Source organism: Ursus americanus, chromosome 14, assembly GCF_024610735.1.
Source record: "Ursus americanus isolate L20-20 chromosome 14, mUrsAme1.1.p, whole genome shotgun sequence".
Lineage (NCBI taxonomy): Eukaryota > Metazoa > Chordata > Mammalia > Carnivora > Ursidae > Ursus > Ursus americanus.
This window is the reverse complement of record NC_142140.1, coordinates 22,975,142-22,994,131: the sequence shown is the minus strand read 5'-3', so window position 1 is coordinate 22,994,131 and position 18,990 is coordinate 22,975,142. Positions and strand designations below refer to the sequence as shown.

The 18,990-nt window shown below is 39.4% G+C and overlaps 1 protein-coding gene across 1 annotated transcript in view; it reads left to right on the top strand.

Moving 5' to 3' along the window:
- The window catches only part of TAFA1 (TAFA chemokine like family member 1), a 356,224-nt gene that overhangs the window by 126,216 nt on the left and 211,018 nt on the right, over positions 1–18,990 (top strand). The window lies entirely within an intron of this gene.

Below are 18,990 nucleotides of genomic sequence, written 5' to 3'. Positions count from 1 at the left end.
CTGACCCACTGAGTTTGGAGCGGACCCTGGGAATTAATTTTTCAGACAGCTCTTTTGTCTATTTGGGGGCACAGGTAAGTTTTGGAGCTACTGCTTTCCATGCCATAGATGATCACACAGGTGTTCTTCCTTGGATTCATCTGGTCCCTTTCCAAACCATCCATCTTTTCAAGACACATGTATTTGCACTGACCTTTTACATGATGATGCCACCTGCTGTGGGCCATGCAGAAATGAATCAGGAGCTGAATCGGAACCGATCCTACCTCTCTAGATCTGAAAACCTGGTGAAAGATGCAGATATAATAACACATAACCTCTATAGGAAGTCAGAGAAGAAAAAGATTGCCTTTCTTTCTGTTTACTCCTTTTTAGAAGTTAAATTTAAACATCTACTCCACAGGAAACTCCCCTTTCAAGAAGAAATCTCACAAAAGCATAAAAATGCCAAGGTGATGGCTTTCCATGTAACATTAAGTCGTAATACGGGTTTTGCACATGGGCCATAGTGCTGATTATTAGCTAGGTTTATAAGTATAACAAAACATGTTGTTCATTACACAGTATATACGACAGTAGGAAATGAACACCACCTAGAGAACCATAACTTTGTTCATTCTTTGACTTTGGGGGAATTTCAATTTGTAGCCTTAATGATATACAACTGTAGTTTCTGCATTTTAAGTAATGTGCCAATTGCAGTCTTGTTTTCCGAAATTCTCATTCTATATGGCTTTCTATACAGGGTGTAAAAATTACGAAATGCTAATAATGTAAGTGATATGTTCACCATCTGCTGGGTGGTGCTGTTCACTGCCATTAAGATTCTGCAAGAACCGCTTGAGAAAACAGAATAATGAAGAGGAAAAAGAACTGTAATCAAGCATAAAAGGACTTTTCAAAGAGGGAACTGAGATATCTTTCAGTAGTGACCTTTCTAACACTGATGTTGGGCTGGGACTGTAATTGTCCATCATTCTTTTCAATGGTCAATACTCTGCTCACCGCAACTCATTCTTTCGATACCATCGATCCCTTTAACAACCTTGGCTGGCAATCACTCTTTGTAAGTTACAAAGTTAGTGGCATTCTTTCTGCCCCGTTTTGTGGTTCACTGTTAGACAGTCTCAGCATTCTGCGTGTTGATGAATGCAGCCGGATCAGTGAGTTAGGAAATTCCACAAGTGGTATAGAGTGGTTTTTAGGCAGGATATTGTACTAATTAAAAGGATGCGTGGATATAAACTGGCAGCCTCCCATCATTGCTAGAGAACCCGACCTCCACTTTTAACGGAGTTGGCCATGCAGATTCTCTGGATTTGGTCATCTCTCCCTGGTTGCACAGCAGGATGGTTAGAAATATTTCAAAGCTGCTGTGGAACTTATTTCTTATTCTTTTGGAGTATTCTTAAGGAATAAGAAACCCATACAGTTTCTACTAAAATGTTTTATGAGGTGTTAGCATTTTCAAGTTTATATACATTGTCCCCTTCAATTCTTACAACAGGTCTGTATGATAGGCGCGATAAATGTTTTATTTGAGGTTTCACAGATGAGTAAGTCGAGTCTCGAGAAGGTTAAAGACAAGAATGGTCCCAACCTGGCTGCCTTACGCATTACAAAACAACTTAAAGTGCCACAGAAAGAAATGATGTTAGGACACTAAAACCTTCATTTTCTGACTCGGTACTTTTCCTATTATACCATTTTGCCCTTGACATAATCTTTATACCATATTAAGGTTTGATTTTTCATGTTTTTTAAGTAAAAAATCCTGAAAATACGCTGTGACATCAAGCCCTGGAATCGGTTATTTACAATGTTTTGATTGGAGGGAACACCTATTTCCATGTTAACCATTCTAATGGAGCATTTATCTGCTGCTCTGAAAGGAAAACGGGGAGAATGCAATTATATTTAATTCTATTTATTTACAGGACAATAGTGATATAGGTGAATTGCAACCAACTTAGAGTTCACGTTCAGATTTTTCAATCCTCTGGGCCATTGTTCACACAGAATCTGTCATCGGCTTGAAAATTCAGTTACAGGCGTGGAGGCCTTGTATTTGATGTGATCGTTCTGTTGGAGCAGATGAATTTGAATTTGTTTTTCTTCCATGAGAAGGTTTTACTTGGGATGCCTTAAAGAGTGAATGCATCTGTGCACCAGTGTTCTACCTGTTTTATTTCCAGTAGAATACATTGTCAATACTTCTGGTCCACCCAAGTGGGTGAATTCACTTTGCTCTCTATTCCTGATGGTGATGATCACGGACCAGTACCGAGAACTCACTGTGAGTCAGACACTATTCCGAATACTCTATGTATACTTGTGCACAATCCTCCCAGCAGCCTTGCTGGGTAGTTCCAGTAATTATCCCCATTTTTAAACATAAGGAAACTGAGAATCAGGCTAGTTCAGTGACTTTCCCAAGTTTGCACAGCAGGTAAATTGCAGAACTGGACTTCATTCACTGGTTCTCCAGTTCCAGCACCCATCCTCTTAGAGACCAGATTATGTTGCCTTTCCTGGTATTATAAAGCAAAGCTGTGGACATCTCCATGTTTCTCTTCTGACCTTGGTGTCCTGTGTGAACTTAAGATCAGATGTCTGACATTACTTGGATTCCTTCTCATCAAAATCATTCTAGGGGCGCCTGGGTGGCGCAGTCGTTAAGCGTCTGCCTTCGGCTCAGGGCGTGATTCCAGCATTCTGGGATCGAGCCCCACATCAGGCTCCTCTCCAGGAGCCTGCTTCTTCCTCTCCCACTCCCCTGCTTGTGTTCCCTCTCTTGCTGGCTGTCCCTCTCTCTTCAAATAAATAAAAAAATAAAATCTTAAAAAAAAATCATTCTAAGCACCCCTTTGTGCAACAGGATAATGAAAACTATTTCCAGGGCATTTCCAATGTGTAGGCTACCTCTTAAACTCTAAAGATAGCTGTTTCTTAATAACGTAAGATGACAGGTTATACCCGTCTTTCCTACTTACTTTCCTAATTGTCTTTGCATCACATTTAACACTTACTAGGTACTAAGCACTCTTAGCATGTTATGTATATTAACTGACTCAATCTTCAGCATAGCCCTTGTGAAGTAGACGTGACTGTGTCCTCATTTTACAATTAAGGAGACTGACGTGGAAAGTCGAACTAGGTTGTCCCAGCTCTAACAGGTGGTTCAAAATAAAGCTGGGATTTAACTTAAGAAATTTGACTCTATTCTCTCTTCTTTAGCTTATCTTCAAAGGATTCATTCATGTTTACCCATTTAAAGTCCATCTTGGAGTACCACTGTCACAGGAATCAATGACACACTTTATAAAGCTAGAGGGTTTTGTTTGGTTTTGTTTTTCTTCTATTGAGGTATTGTTGACATATAAGATTGGGTAAGTTTGTACAATGTATTGGTTTGACACATTTATTATACTGCATTGTCACTTCTTTTTTATGTTGAGAACAGTTAGGATGTAGTCTCAGCAACTGTGAAGTTTATAATACAATATTGTTGATTATAATCACTATGCCGTGCATTAGATCTCCAGAACTTGTTTACCTACTAGCTGTAAGTTTGTACTCTTATATATCTCTCCAATTCCCCCACCGCCCAGCCCCTGGTAATTACTGTTCTACTCTATTCTAGCCTTGTTTTTACAAGTTCAGGGGTTTTTTTAGATTCCAGATATAAGTGAAGTTATACAGTGTTTGTCTTTCTATGTCTGATTTTTCCCAGCATAATGCCTTCAAGGTCCATCCATGTTGTTGCATATGGCAGCTCCCCCCTCTCTCTTCTTGAGCAATATACTTTTAAATATAAATCAGATCATGTTACTGACAAACCCAAAACCACTCAGCAGTTTCTTTCACTTCAGGGAAAATATAAAGCTAGAGGTTCTCAGTGCCCTATTAGGTTATGGATGTGTCACAAAACAAACAAACAGAAGCTCTAATAGCATTTCAAAGAGCCATTTGTGAATGATTCATTGCTTAATACAAAATTGAGAACTTTCAACATTCCCTGAGTCATGACATTTTAACGACCTTGGATTCTGATGCTTTCTCTTGAGTGTGAGAGAATGGAATATAGTTAGAGCCAACTCATGGAACCCAACCGGGTACATATACAGGCAGCATAGCCTGCTCCCTGGAAAGCACCATCTGTTAGGATCACAGCAGCATGAAGCCTGGAAAGAGCTGTCCCCAAACATTTCATCTTTGAAGGGGGTGTTGGTCTTCATTCTCTAGTGAGTGAAGTATTTGCCCAGTATACACGATTTCATGGGCAAGCTTCCCCACCTTTTCTTTCACTGGGTCAGTCTGAAGTATATCAAATTCCAGGTTAATTGATTCTGGGTCTACTGTGGCTAAACCATGGGTCAGCTGGTTCATGGAAAAAAGTCTTCGACTTTGAGCTTGGAAGTAGATGAATGGGTTCAGTTTGTTGTCCGGTATGTACTAGAGCTTTGGGCATATATATGTCAAATTTCTCTGAGCCTCAGTTATACTCATAATCCATAGGAATAAAAAAAAGTCATATTGTGTACACATTTTACCTTTTGGTTGATTTTAGAAGATAACCTTCTTCCTTACAGCTGTGATTCCACTATATTGTAAAATTGTCAGGACAGCAGACAGACGTAATTTACTGTATGATCGCGGAGGAGTAATGCTCAAATGAGCAAACCCTGCACATAAGCAGGAATGCTTGAGACTGAGCTGTCATACCTGTTTACCACTGGAGTTTTTTTTTTAATGTTTTTTATTATGTTAGTCACCATACAGTACATCCCCAGTTTCCGATGTAAAGTTCGATGATTCATTAGTTGCGTATAACACCCAGTGCACCATGCAATACGTGCCCTCCTTACTACCCATCACTGGTCTATCCCATTCCCCCACCCCCGTCCCCTCTGAGGCCCTCAGTTTGTTTTTCAGAGTCCATAGTCTCTCATACCACTGGAGATTTTACAACTAACGCAAAAGGTCAAAGAGTCCCGAATCTGTATATATCTTTCGTTCTTTCTTTTAGTCTAACATACTGATTCTCAAGCTTCAGTATACGTAGGTATTACTATTTAGGGTTACAGACACCAAGCCACTTTGCCCTACTCTGTGGGAAATGCAAAGGATTTTTATCATAATTTATGCATACTTTTAATATTATCTCTAAACTTAATAAAATCTCCATCCTCCTTGTAAGATAAAACTCCATGGCATTACTGTATTCCTGGGTGCATTCTGGCCCCGGTATTCACAGTGAAAGCTTCTAAATGCTTCTGAGCCTGAGTTTCATTTTCAGTAAAATGGAGTAACAAAACCCACCCTGTCCTGATCTATTTTAGTGATGGCTGAATTAGTCAAGACTATATCTACGTTAAGGGCCTTGCATACTACCTGACCCATTGTAGGTACTTGACCAGTGTTACTTGCCTTCCCTGCTCAGCCCTCCCTACCACCAGAAAGCAGGAATGAGTGTTCTTTCCTAGGTTTAAGGGCATGCAGCCGTTTTCATTTGCCACTAACTTGCTTTTATACATTGTGTAGCTGCATAATTGGCAAAACGCTCACTTATTAGTTGAATCTTCTTGGATGAATGGTTGTGCATTTTCACACATCTTGGTAGGTAAATACTGTAAGTACTGAGATTTTCCTAGAATACCTGTTGCTCCATGTGATGTTATCTGTAACTGGCCAGGTTGACATTAGGCTTTTGATATCAAGTCTTTATAGAGGCCCACATCTGCCAACGAATTTTGAAAGAGGGAAGAATTTGATGAGATTTGAGTCTTTCTATAATTTTTTAGCCCACCAACCTTAATTATACTTTATTGATGTCAGAAGACATCACTTGAAAGAGCGTGTTTCTACTGAAGTCTAAACACTTACAAAAGTTATTGGACTAATTTTTTTCAGCACTTTGGAATTAAAAATAAATGCCAGCACTGTACATTCATCAAGCCCCGCAACAAAATTTTCAGAATGGTCAAAACTTTAAAAATTGATAATATTAAGTGTTGGTGAGGATGTGGAATAAATGGAACTTTCATATTTTGCTGGTGAGACTGTCAAATAGTAAACCACTTTAAAAACCAGCAATCATTAAGGAAACCTATGCCTCCTATTACCCAGCATATGTTCGTAAGATATGGATGTCTATGTCCTCCAAAAGATCACGCAGATTTTTAGTATCTTTATTTACAATAGCTGATACTGAAAACTATCCCAATGTCTATCAACAAGAGAATGGGTAATCATGATATGTTCATATGATAGAAGACTACACAGCAATAAAAAAGAATAAACTACAAATACATTCAAAAGCATGGATGAAACTCAAAAACATTAGGATTTATGAAAGAAGTGAAGTACAAAATAGTCCATAATGTACCGATTCATTAACATGAAGTACAAGGACTGGTGAAACCAAACTATGCTGATGGCAGTCAAAACAGTGTTGGCTTCTGGGGGTAGCTGATAACTGGAAAGGGGCACAAGGAAATATTCTGGGGGATAAACATGTTCTAACTGGATGGTGCCAATATTTGACATACACACACATATGTGTGTGGGTGTGTGTGTATAAATTAATACATGTGTTAAAGATTTGTAGATCTTGTTATATTCCCTTATGCATCAAAAATTCCAAATAACCTATATATTGTCTTAGAAGAGATTTATTAATATATGTCACAGGAAATTAGTGACTTTTATGAAAAACTTTCTGAATAGCCTGTTTCTTCAACAAATATGTGACATGAAAAAAGGGAGTAAGAGGTAACTATTGCAGATTTAAAATTATTGAGTAGACTTATCAGTCAAATGCAATTTATGTGGATTTTGTTTGGGTCCCTTTTTTAACTGAAGGTATTTTTTGAGTCATTGGGGGAAAATTGAACAGGAGCTGGTTGTTAAATGATATTAAGGGTTTATATAATTTAGCAGGGTGGGATAATGGTATCATGACTCAAGATAAAATGGTAGGGTGTCTGGGACTGGCATTAAATATTTCACCCAGTAAAGTAAGAGCAAATAGTTACGAAACAAGAATAAGGCCCAAATGTTGAATTTTAGGAAATGAAGTCCACTTTTATGACTTAGGTGACTGAAACAAGTAGTATAAAAATAATTAAAAAGTGTCAGGATGGGATGAGGGCTGAGTTGATGAGTCTGTTTTTTGAACCACAACTTGATGTATCAGTGAGCCCTTCAAGAGGAGAGCGCCAGCTCTGTGGGCCAAGAGCTCATCGCTGAAACCTGAACCGGAGAGAAAGATGTAAGGATCTTCAGTCCTTCTATTTGCAGCTCTGGGTTGGAAAGAAATCAGACAAAGAGAATATTTTGAGTGAGCCAATGAGCTGGCAGAAGCTGAAGACCCTTAATATACAAAGAATAGACAAAGGGAATGGAGAGCCCTGAGCAGGCTAACAAGGATGAAGGAGGGTGACCTGGGAGGGGAAAAAAGGCAGAAAGCCCAGGAAATTGAGGAATTGCAAAAAGCATCTTTTGAATTTCATTCTAAATATTTTCAGAGCACCTCTTCTCTAGCCACTGGAATTGAACCATTGAGAGGTCGTTGCTGACACCTTCCCGGGGCTGTCCCCCTGGATTGTTAGGGGACCAGGGGGCAGACACAAAGTTGCAGTAATACAGGGCAATTGAGACACTGAGTACTACCTCTTACCAGAAGGGTAGGTAGGAGAGAAAGAAGAGTAAGCCCATGAGGAAAGTTTGAAGCACTCTCTACCCTTCATGCTGATAGACCAAGAGGACCCCATCTTCCTGGGAGAGCCAGGCACCCTGGTAGCACGCTTCTAACAGCTCTATTCTCCATGCTCTGCAATCAGAAAAGAGGCTCATTGCATTTCAAGCAGGAAACTCAGCAGTGGCGGGGCCCTGCAGTCAACCACACTGGCAAGAAAAATGCCAGGGAACAGCCATTTCTCTGGCCTAGACTTAAAAGTGACCTGCTTTCATATTTCCTTGGGCTCTGCACGCGCAAGTGGAGACCCTATTTGCCACATCTCAGCCCACAGTTAATTTACTTTCCTCTTATTTTTCCTGATTCCTTGAATTATCACCTTCCTGAAAACCCGTGTGCATAATGGAAAAGCTGACACCAGCCAGAGTGGAGTGTAGCAGCCCAAATGAGGTTCCCATTATTCCCCTATTACACGGGGAACAGGCTTCTCTTTGCCCTTCATTCATCACCTGCAAACTATGAAAAGCTAATCGAGCCGCTTTGTTTTAATGGCAGCTGTTCTGCCCTGACCTGCACTGGTCTCCCACTCGGCTCCAGGAGCAAACAGATGAGTTCCATTTGGAGCTGAAGTTATTGTGCATGAAAATCACAGTTAGGGGCAACGAGATTTTTTCTTTGCCTTCGTGGGGCAGGAAGCATGAAGCACTGTTCTCCTTCCCTTGAGGTCCAGACAGGACACCTGGCTAATGGGTGAGACCTGCGAGACCGTCTTACAACACTTTTCAGACTGAAGGACCTCAGCTTTGCATGGTCCCTCCAGCTAAAGTCTTCAAAGACCCCTCCTGATGTTCCCATGTGCATTTTAAGTGTGTTCATCGTCTATCCGAGGAAGTGATTTCAAGAGTGAACGCTTCCTAAGAAGCCCAGCTTCCCAGCCTGGTCACCTACTACATACACTTTAAATTAGGACTGTTTATCACCCCTCCCTCCACCGCGCCCTGAAGCAAGGCCCATTTGTGAGATCTAATCATGCCTACGTATTTGCTTAGATAAAGGACATCTTTGGATCTTGTACCGGGCACATTTCTCGTGTCTGTACGATTTTTGTTTGGTGCTGGGTTCTGTCTGATGTTGTTCGGGCAGGGGGGTATTTTCCTGAGGGCCCCAGGGTGGTCAGAGTCCTCTGATTCATTTATTTTTTTTAACACCAACTTTCAGAGGACACTGCAGCAGAGAGTGTAGACTCCCTTTCGTGAAGCTCTGTCCTTGGGTTCTGAAAGCTTTTGCTCTCATTTCCCATTACTTTTCTCTCTGGTCATGGATGATCTACCCTCTCCTTGCAGGGCTGAGAGTTCATGGCTGTTTCTAATTCAGAATTAGCAGATAGAGAAAAATATGCTCCTTGAGGTAATAACTCTCCCGCATTTGCTGCTGCTCCCGTGTCACGGTGTAAAACAGGATGTGGCTCTAGGCCCACGTGTGATGCCCGACATTGCCACAGGCACAAAAAGAACATTTATTTTTTTAAGCAGCTTTGCTAAGATGGAGCTATCCTTGGGCTCGTATTTGTGTGGCATCTAAAGGAGTTGGGGAAAACAGAAATGAGGCAAATAAAATGCAGATCGGCTCTGGGAGACTTCCATTTCGTTGGCTCAGCTTCCTGGAGAATTGGCCCATGGAAGATTATGTCGCCATTTGCGCCGAGTTAGCGTGGCTGTTTGTCAAGGGAGACTAGAATTCTTTGTATTTGTATTCTTACCTAGCTCCTGTTTTTAATGACGTCTCTTCTCATTTCTCATCCAGGCATTTTTCCCCGTCTGCTCTCAATGCTAATGTCTCCCCGTCCTGTTTTTCAAATTAAATATAGTACTTAAAATATTAATACCACTTGCTCTTTGATTCTTTGTTTATTCATCTTATGCAAAACGCAACAGTGAGCCCTCCATCTGTATTAAATGCTACTCTATGGGCAGATGCAATGACTTATTAATGACTGTTCCATGATACGGAGAGCTAGGGCTTTATGTAATCATGCAATTCTTATTCAAAATGCTCCACTGGTGCTATCCTGTAGGGAAAAAAATGAAATATGTCTATCTTTTCAAAGAAAGAAATGACTTGTCTTGTGAAGACCATTGTAGAGATAACGAAGTATTTAAACTAGGCCAAGTTACTTGAGTCCCTAAGGAAGTCAGCTCATGTCTTAAAGTATTTGGGTATGTAAATTGTTGTAACATTTATTGACATGGAAACCACATACCACAAACATATAGCTCAGTGAATTATCACTAAGTATATAGCCACTGCTGGGGCCACAAAATAGTCTATTTTTTAAGGTGTCATGTTCACGTCTCTTCTTTGGGTTGTTTCCACTTTTTTGTATGATTTATAGCTGTTGTTTCTATACATTCTTTGTAAGGACTAGATATGAATTCTCTGTGTACTCTATGTGCTAATAAAAGCCCACTCTGTAGGCTGAATTTTCTCTGTTTTATTGGTGTCTTTTGATGAATAGAAGTTCTAAATTTTATTGTGATACAATTTATCAAGATTTTCTGCTACGGCTAAAGATTTTTGTAGACTATTTTAAAAATCTCTCCCTATCCCAAAATCATAGTCTCGCATGAAGGTAGTCTTCACTTTTACTTCCCAGATTTACTGCTTGCCCTTCAGAGTGAGATCTAGGTTCACCCCAAAATTTATTTTGGGTGTTAGTGCGAGAACCATAGGAAACCACTAGCATATCCTTAGAAGAGGCTCAGCATGGCTAGTTTATATTGGATAAGGACCTTTTTGGCTTTTGTAGGGAAGATGGAGAAGAGTGGAAGGAGGGAGAACATTTTGAATATTCTGCCTCAATAGTTCAGGCAAGAAATGATGATGGCTCGGAGGTGAGCAGTAACAGTGAATGTGAAGAGGAGTGGTTGGATTTGAAATATGTTTCAGAAGGTGAGCCTTCAAGTTTCATGGGTGGTGAGGAGGAAAAAAAAAAAGAGAAATTAAGGATGCCTCCCTAGTTCTTGACTTGAGCTATTGGGTGAGTGATGGTATTACTGATTATGATTGTGCAAACAAAAAAAAAAAAGGAAGAAGGAGAAGAAGAAAAGGTTTGTAGGGCAAACAAAGTGGGGGGAAAAAAGGTTTTATTCAGGTTCTATTTGAGATGATTCATCTGAGTGGAAATGAATGAATGAATGTGTGAACCAGTAGACTTGTACCTGATAAGCTGGCAAGTCAGTGGTAGAACCAGAACACCCTACGTTCTAAAAACGTGTTTTGACCCTACGTTTAGGACTTTTCTCCATTATAGGAACATAACCCAGAGAACATACCAATGAACTTCTTTCAAAGTATTATAGGAAAACAAAGTAAGATCTTCTGGTCAAGTAATTTTGGATAGTTTTTATACTAACTCCCTTGATGACTTATTATACACATAACTTAAAATTTGAGGAAATTCTGCAAGGAAGCAATACTACTTTATTTAACTTCGTATTTCTCAAATTCATTTTTCCACTGAAGGGTTTTTTGAGGAAGACCTGTTAATATTCCTCAAAACTAGTATTGGTATTCTGTGGAACCATTTTCGGGAAAAGTTTTTCATCAGTCTGCTGTCATATGGACACACACGTACACACTGGAGCCTCACTGCAACACTGAAAAAATCAGCAACTGGTAAACATTATGCTTGATCAAATTTGTCTATTTCTGCAATCTTATGCAAGTGTTAAAATGTCTTTTAACTGCCCTTTGTGAAGGGCAGTTCCCCCGTGTCATAATAATTGAAAATTAAGAAGTTACAGAGTCATAAGTAAATTGTCCCCTTTGAACCTTTGTTGATTGAAGCTGCATATTAACCACATCCCATTCAGGCAGCAGTAGCAAGAACTATTCTGAATACCAACTGCTACAAGATAACATAACAAGCTTTGACAGCTTCCTAATTACCTGACTACCCAGTAGTTAAAAACACTTAAATACGGTAGTAATTCTCCTCTTTGCACATAAGTCAAAAGGGATATCTAATTTGCTTTTTAATTGATATCTATATTGCCGCTTTTAAAAGAATGTACACTCCCTGGTATGTTTAACTATTAATTTGTAACCTTTGATCTGCATGTGAGAAATAATTATAAAAAAGAAATTACTCGTTATCAAGCACATGGATGTCAAGCATAGATAAATCTCAAACTGCCACCCAAAATGGATTGAACCATCTTTTTTAAACAAGCTCTCCTTTTTTTCCTGAAGACCTAACTCACTTTCAATTTAATCTCAATTTCAATTACATGTTGTATTTCACCCTAAGCTTTTTTTTTCTCACCTGTAAAATAGGGAAAATAATGGTTTTAGGGTCATCATGAACATCAAATGCAAGTGATGCATGTAAAAGGATTAGAGCAGAATCTGGCCCATATAAAATGTTCAAGGAATGTTAGCTCTATCCATCTCAGTTCTAAAGACTTTTGGGCTTGACAACAAGATGGGCTCCACATACATTTGTCCAGTCGAAATAACATTAAACTCACATTGAAGTTTCCCTTATTATATTAGTAGACTAAAAGATATTTAGAACCAGAATCATACACCATAAGATACTATCTCATCTTAGACACAATTGGCAATGTAATTATGAACAATTAATGGACCTAAAGACATCTTTGAGAACAATGTTATAGCTTCCATGTATACAGTACTCTTTACCTGCCTAGTGCTGTGCTAAGCCCTTTATAGGCATGATCTCAGCTAATCCCCATAATAGCCCTATCAGGTGGGCAGTATTTTTGGTCCCATTTTATAAGAAAAACAAAATTAGGCTCAGAGACTCTAAGACCAAAGAGCTAGTAAGTGGTGGAGGTAGATTTTGACCTAAGTCTTTTTGCCTGCAGAACCCATACTCTTAACCACTCTAAGTACTACTGTTGAAAGAATCTCATAGAATACATCATTGTGTAAAGGAAGGAGTGAGAGCAGAGGAGGACCTGCATGTAAGGTAGTGCATATCAACGTAACATGTCCATTCCCTACAGGGAGAATCTGGATCATGTTTAAAGAATTTGCAAGGTATTATCACCCAAAAGGATGTTTGTGTCCCTAAAACCACAAGTCCCACTAGATCGAATACTTCCTTCCAAATAAATACATCTGTTTAGAGAATCCTGAGTTAGCTGCTCTACAAGGAATAACAGAATTAAAATGCTTCCCCTGCCTTTAAAATGCTAGTAGTCTAATGAGATAGTATGGTAGCAGGTGTATAGTATTTTTTCCATCAATATATGGGAGGTGGCTGCATGAACAGGGCATTTTAAACCAGAAAAGAATATAACCACTTGTAGAACACGAGGCAGCACAACCATTCTTAAGGGGAGTGAACTAGGAGAATGTAGACGTTTGTGGGAAGTGTGTTAGAAGAGATGGCTCTTCATCTGGGTAGGATTAAAATAGGTAAACGAATTGGACAGTTTAGCTACTTTTGAACACAAGAAGATGAGTATGGCATGTACTCATCATTCGTTCTAAGGAAACTCAAGGTAGTCAGCCTTTCTGGAGGTAGATCCACTAGGATGTGTGAAAACCTAAGTTCCCAGGACAGGAGTTTATATTTGATGGAAAGGAAGCTTTTCAAGATTCTTTAAGAAGTTGCACAATTCCTTTGGCCTGTGATTTGTAAGGGTGCTAACAATGGTTGCAGAGAAATTTACCTTTAAAATCTTTAGAACATTATTTCTGTGTTTTTGCAGATAGGGTTTCAACTTTCATTTGTGGCGTATACTCTTCCCTTATCATTTTCTCTCCCAGCCACAATCAACATGGGCATCAGTTATAGTTCCTTTCTGTACACATTACAGCCAATGTGGTATATTCTTACTGTTCAATTAAGCATATTTAGACCACATTTAGTTTATCTAGAGATTGGAAGAAGGACCAGGCATCTGTCCACATTTCCCATACCATCTTCTCTATGGCTTTTCTTCTTGATCTTCTTTCGCTCGTTTACCATACGTCTTTCCAGAAATGTTTCAAAACTGTTGAGATTCTCATATGCATGTAGTTTGGGTTCCATGTGTTTTCATGAACTTTTGCTTCTCTCTTTTCTCCCATCTTGTGAAAAGCTCCTAGAAACAATGATCACATCTCCATTCTCATCCACAGTTTACAGTAAGAGGCATTTCATTGACTAATTCCCTTCTCTTCCCTCATGAATTCCAAAAGCTACGTGTTCAATCTCATACCTTCTTTAAACTGTTAGCATAAAAGAACAGCTTTCTTTATTTTTTTTTTAAAGATCTTAGGTTTATACTAACAATTGTAACCTGATAGCTAAAAAATAGGAAGATTGAATTCTCTGTAGTCCAAGGGTGCTTAACTCTTCCTGGTTGATTGGGTGCTTTAATTGTATAATGAAAGTTATAGATCCCTCCCCGGGGCGGGGGAACCATATAGAGACAAAATATAGGAACAACATCAAAATCTTCATAAACTTTCTGATATTCATCCCCAAACCCCGGATTAAGAATCCCTATTATCAACCCCTTTCGTTTTCTTGGTATTAACTAGAATCTAGGTTCACAGTATATATTCAAAATCAATGGCTAAGGGCTCAAACCTCAACCATGTCTCTTTCTAATACATGATCGTGGGCAAACTGTCCACTCCTAGTCTCGTGGTTAATGTAAGCATCTACGTCTTTGGGTGTCTGTAAAGGATTAACTGGGATATTGCATATAACAGGGTATTGCTTATTGCCTGGCACAATGGGCTTAATCAATGTTAGCTATTATTCTCATCATAAAACTTTTGTATTACTTAGTATCTAATGATTTTCAGGGCAAAGAACCTGGTCTTTGGAGACCCTTGGGGGAAACTGAAGAGCAATTTCCAGGTTGAGGACTGGGGTGAGAAAGGGACCTTTCATTTCATTTTGAGGCCTGCCAGGGGATGCTCCCTTTAGCACTCTTATGAACCAGGTCAGGGAGAAAAGTGATCCTTGTCAAAAAACACGAAGAAGCAGATCTTGATCAAAACTATCAATTCAGGTTTAGGATTTTTTTGTTCATTTGCAGTGAAATATATTCAGAGAAACATTACCAAAATGTCCTCTCAGCAGTTAAGAAAATCGTCTCTAATTTGATTCTTGCTTGGGTCTTCCCTTCTTTTAGGGAATACCTTACAATACTTGTAATTGTCAAAGTATGCCATGAGCAACAAAAAAATTCAAATTTTAATATTCTACACCCAGTTCTCCCAGTGGTTAAGGAATGGATAGCACTGTGTAATCCAGAACATTACCTAAGATAAGTAAAATACAAGCCACATATGTCATTTTAAATTTTCATGTAGCCACATTTTAAAAAGTTAAAGTGAAATTTATTATATTTTGTTTCATCCAATTTATCCAAAATATCATTTCAACACGTACTCAGCATAAAAATTTGTTAATGAGGTATCGTGCATCCTCATTTTTACACCAAGTCTTGAAATCCAGTGTGTCTACTATAAGGAGTCTGTATTGTGATACTAAATTTTCAGTGATAAAAGTAAAATGCACTTCTGCCAAAACAATTAGCTTGTGTTTATTTTTATTTTTATTAGATTGTGTTTAGAGGGAAAATATTTTGTATTATTTTTATTTTTTAAGTTAAATAGAATTAGAACTCCTTTTGCTGAGTGACGTGGCCACGTTTCAAGGGCATACTGGCCACATGTGGCTAGTGGCTGCTGTATTAGAAAGCACAGATTTACAGGGAAGAATGTAAACTTAGAGCCAGAAGCTCTAGATTTGAATCTTATCTCCCATTTACTCACTGTGTGTCTCTGTGCGACTTGCTTACCTTCTCCAAGCCTCATGTTTTTTGGCTTCACACAGCCCCCTAAGTTGTGAAATTTGTTCTGAGAGTTGAATGAGATCATGTAAGAGAAGGAGCTATAAAATAAAATGTAAACATAAGGTATTTTAAATTTAATGATATGGAGACAGTTAGCTATTCAGGCATTTTAAATCAGATTCTACATTTGTGGGGGCTGAAGCAAATCATCCTTTCTATGGCTGAGATTGATTCTAAATCCCAACGTTAGGATTCTGTGAGTTGGTGCCTTTTGAAAGCAATTCTTTTTCCTGCTTCCCGTTAGAAAAATCAATGCTTTCATCTTGACTTTAAATTCTCAAGATATAGTTTTTAAATATAAAAGAAGACTTTCGAGGTTTTCAAAGAAGAGTTTAAGTGGTAATGTGGTCATAGTGCTTTGTGTGTCTGTGTGTGTATCTGTGTGTGTGTGTGTCTGTGTTTGGAGAACATACACATCTCACTATTTAAACTACTCCACAGATAGAGAATAAAAACAAAAACAGAGGGGCTTTTCTGTTTTATTTCAAAGGCTTCTCTAGTATTTCAGTTTTAAACAAAGAACATATATTATTTCCGTAATAAAAATCAGGACAGATGAAAAACAGCATTTGATATAAAGCAGAGGGCTCTGATTCTATATTCGCAAGAGATGAAATTAATTATCTTTGGAGAATGAACCCTATTAATGCTCATGGGAATTAATATGGAGAAATCAGTAAATCATAGCTGCTTTACTTCATGAAACCCAGCTCCATAAAGCAGTCCATGTGAGGCCCGTCCCCACCACACGTTCAGCACTGGCGCCTGGGATCACCTACCCTTGTAACTTTTTCCTTGGTTACGTATTTGGCACCTATGGTTGTTCTTCCTATCTTAAGCATTTTAAAACATGTGTATGTGTCTCTATGTGTATATCCTCTTGAATTTCAGTCTTGCCCTCTCTGAGGGATTATTGCCTGTTTGGTTGAATTGTTCCCCAAAGCCCCCTAAATGAATTTCTGTCACATGTACCTTGAAATCTCTACGTAGACCACAGAATCCCAAACATTACCTTGGATTTGATGAAAATCCATCTAGATGTTTTCATGCTAAGCAGCCAACAGAAGGATAGAATCAGCTTTACATATTTAAATTACCCTTAAAGAGAATACAAGATAACAAGTGATTTTTAAGGGCTCAGAAAGACATCTACTCAAAATAGCTTTGGCGTTAGCTTTTAGTCAACTTGCACTTAGGTCTCCGTTGAACAGACTTGTCCAGATGGAAGCACTTTCTACTTGAACATATGAGTTGCCCACCTGCGTGCCTTTATATTAATAGGACTCTATTAATTAAATTAATAATTATTGGATGCTTACTTTCTTGGTTTGGGCTGCTATGACAGAATACCATAAACTAGGTGCCTTAAACAACAGAATTTTATTTCTCCCAGTTCTGGAGGCTGGAGGTCTGAGGTCGGGGTACAAGCACAGCAGGGCTCCCAGTGAAGGTCCTCTTCCAGGCTGTAGATGGCTGTGTGCTCACTGTGTCCTCCCACGGTGGAAAGCAGAGAGAGCAGGCCTCTGGCTCACACCCGTTCTTACAAGCGTACAAATCCTGTCAGTGAGGGCTCTACCCTTGTGACTTACTTGTCTCCTAAGGGCCCCACCTCTCATTCTATCACAGTGGGGATTTAGGCCTCTGCATGTAAATGGTAAGGGGACACAAGCAACCAATCTATAGCATGTACCATGTGCAGACACTGTGCTCGGTGCTTGGGATAATGGTGAACAGACATGGCTGCTGCCCTCAGGAACCTTGTTATCCCTGGGGAGGCCTGTTCATCAAATAACCAGAGGGAACGATTTAACAACACCAAATAGTATATAAAGGTGGAGGACACAGTGAAATTGGAGGATTTAGGGAAGAAATAACCTAAGGGAAGGAGTCAGAAAGTCTTCTAAGATTGCACTAAGACCCAAAGTACAACAAACTGCTGACTTGACCATGAGAGAGAAAAGGAGGGTGGATCTCCCAGGTCAATGAAACAGCATGTGCTGAAGCTCTGAGGTGGAAGGTAGCATGAAACATTCAAAGAAACCAAAGAAAGCACATGTCACTGGAGCTTAGAGAGCAAGCATGAGTATAGCTCAGAAGGGGTTAGGTGGGGGCCAGACCCTGTCCGGCTTGGTAGGCTCTATCACAGATGTTGATAGACTAAGCCTTTAAATCTAATCTGATCTTTTTTCTAACACCCATTGTAATAGGGTATTCCTTTTCATTCATAAGATTGTTGGCACGATTTAGACCATCACTAGCCTATCTTCAATTTTTTCAGCAAGCCAAGAATTAGAGTGGAACCTTCTCCTTAAGTCTTGAGAACAGCTACTCTCAATTCTGCAGCTTCACCTGGAGCCACTGGCGAGATTTACAGCAAATTAGATGATGAGACCTCCTTCCCCAGTTCCTGGACATTCTGATTCCATAGATCTAGGGTGGGCATAGCCATCTTTATCTTTTAAACCTTCTACTAGCCAATCTGATGGGCAATAATGTCTGGGCAATAATGTCTGGGCAAAAATTCAGTTTTGTGTATCACCCTTTTATTTATAAAGAATATCAACCTCAGCATAATAGATGATATTATCAGTCACTGTTGGAAATTAGCTAATGGAGAAGAAGGTTTCCAGCAAGATTTTCCTCTTCTGATATCAGTGGGCTTTGTGATATTTTCGTTTTTTAATTTTCTGGGGTCTTCTATATTAAGAATATTTCTATTGGGGCGCCTGGGTGGCTCAGTCGTTAAGCGTCTGCCTTCGGCTCAGGGCGTGATCCCGGAGTCCTGGGATTGAGCTCTGCATCTGGCTCCCTGCTCTGCTGGGAGCCTGCTTCTCCCTCTCCCACTGCCCCTGCTTGTGTTCCCTCTCTCACTATCTGTCTCTTTCTCTGTCAAATAAATAAAATCTTTGAAAAAAAATATTTCTATAACTCATTCCCCTTCTTTTGCTTTCCTTGAAACACGTTGATTCTTTTTAAGTTTGTTTTTACCTTGAACCTAGATTAACTCCATTCTTACAATAAACTCAGTAAATCTGGCCTTTTCAGGTAGTGCCATTTTTATCTTGTTTCTCATTCAGTAGAACTTCCTATCATTCAAATACTTTGTTGCAGTCAGTACGGTTGATACTTTCTGAACACTTCAGAAGTAAGGCAAAGATGTTTCGTCTCAGACTAAATTAGTTCATTGGACCTGGAGATTTTTTTCCCCCTGTCCTTATCTGTCAGTCCTGTTCCATCTGTTATGTAGACTGGGGTATCTGCTCTTGCTGTAGCCTTCCCTGGACAACCAATGCCCACAGTCCCCGATAAGCAAAGCACGAGCCAATAACACAGCTGCCTTGGCAGCAGCCAGAGGCGACACCAGTCCTGGCAGAGTCACTAAGATGTTTCTTGCAGGAATTTGCA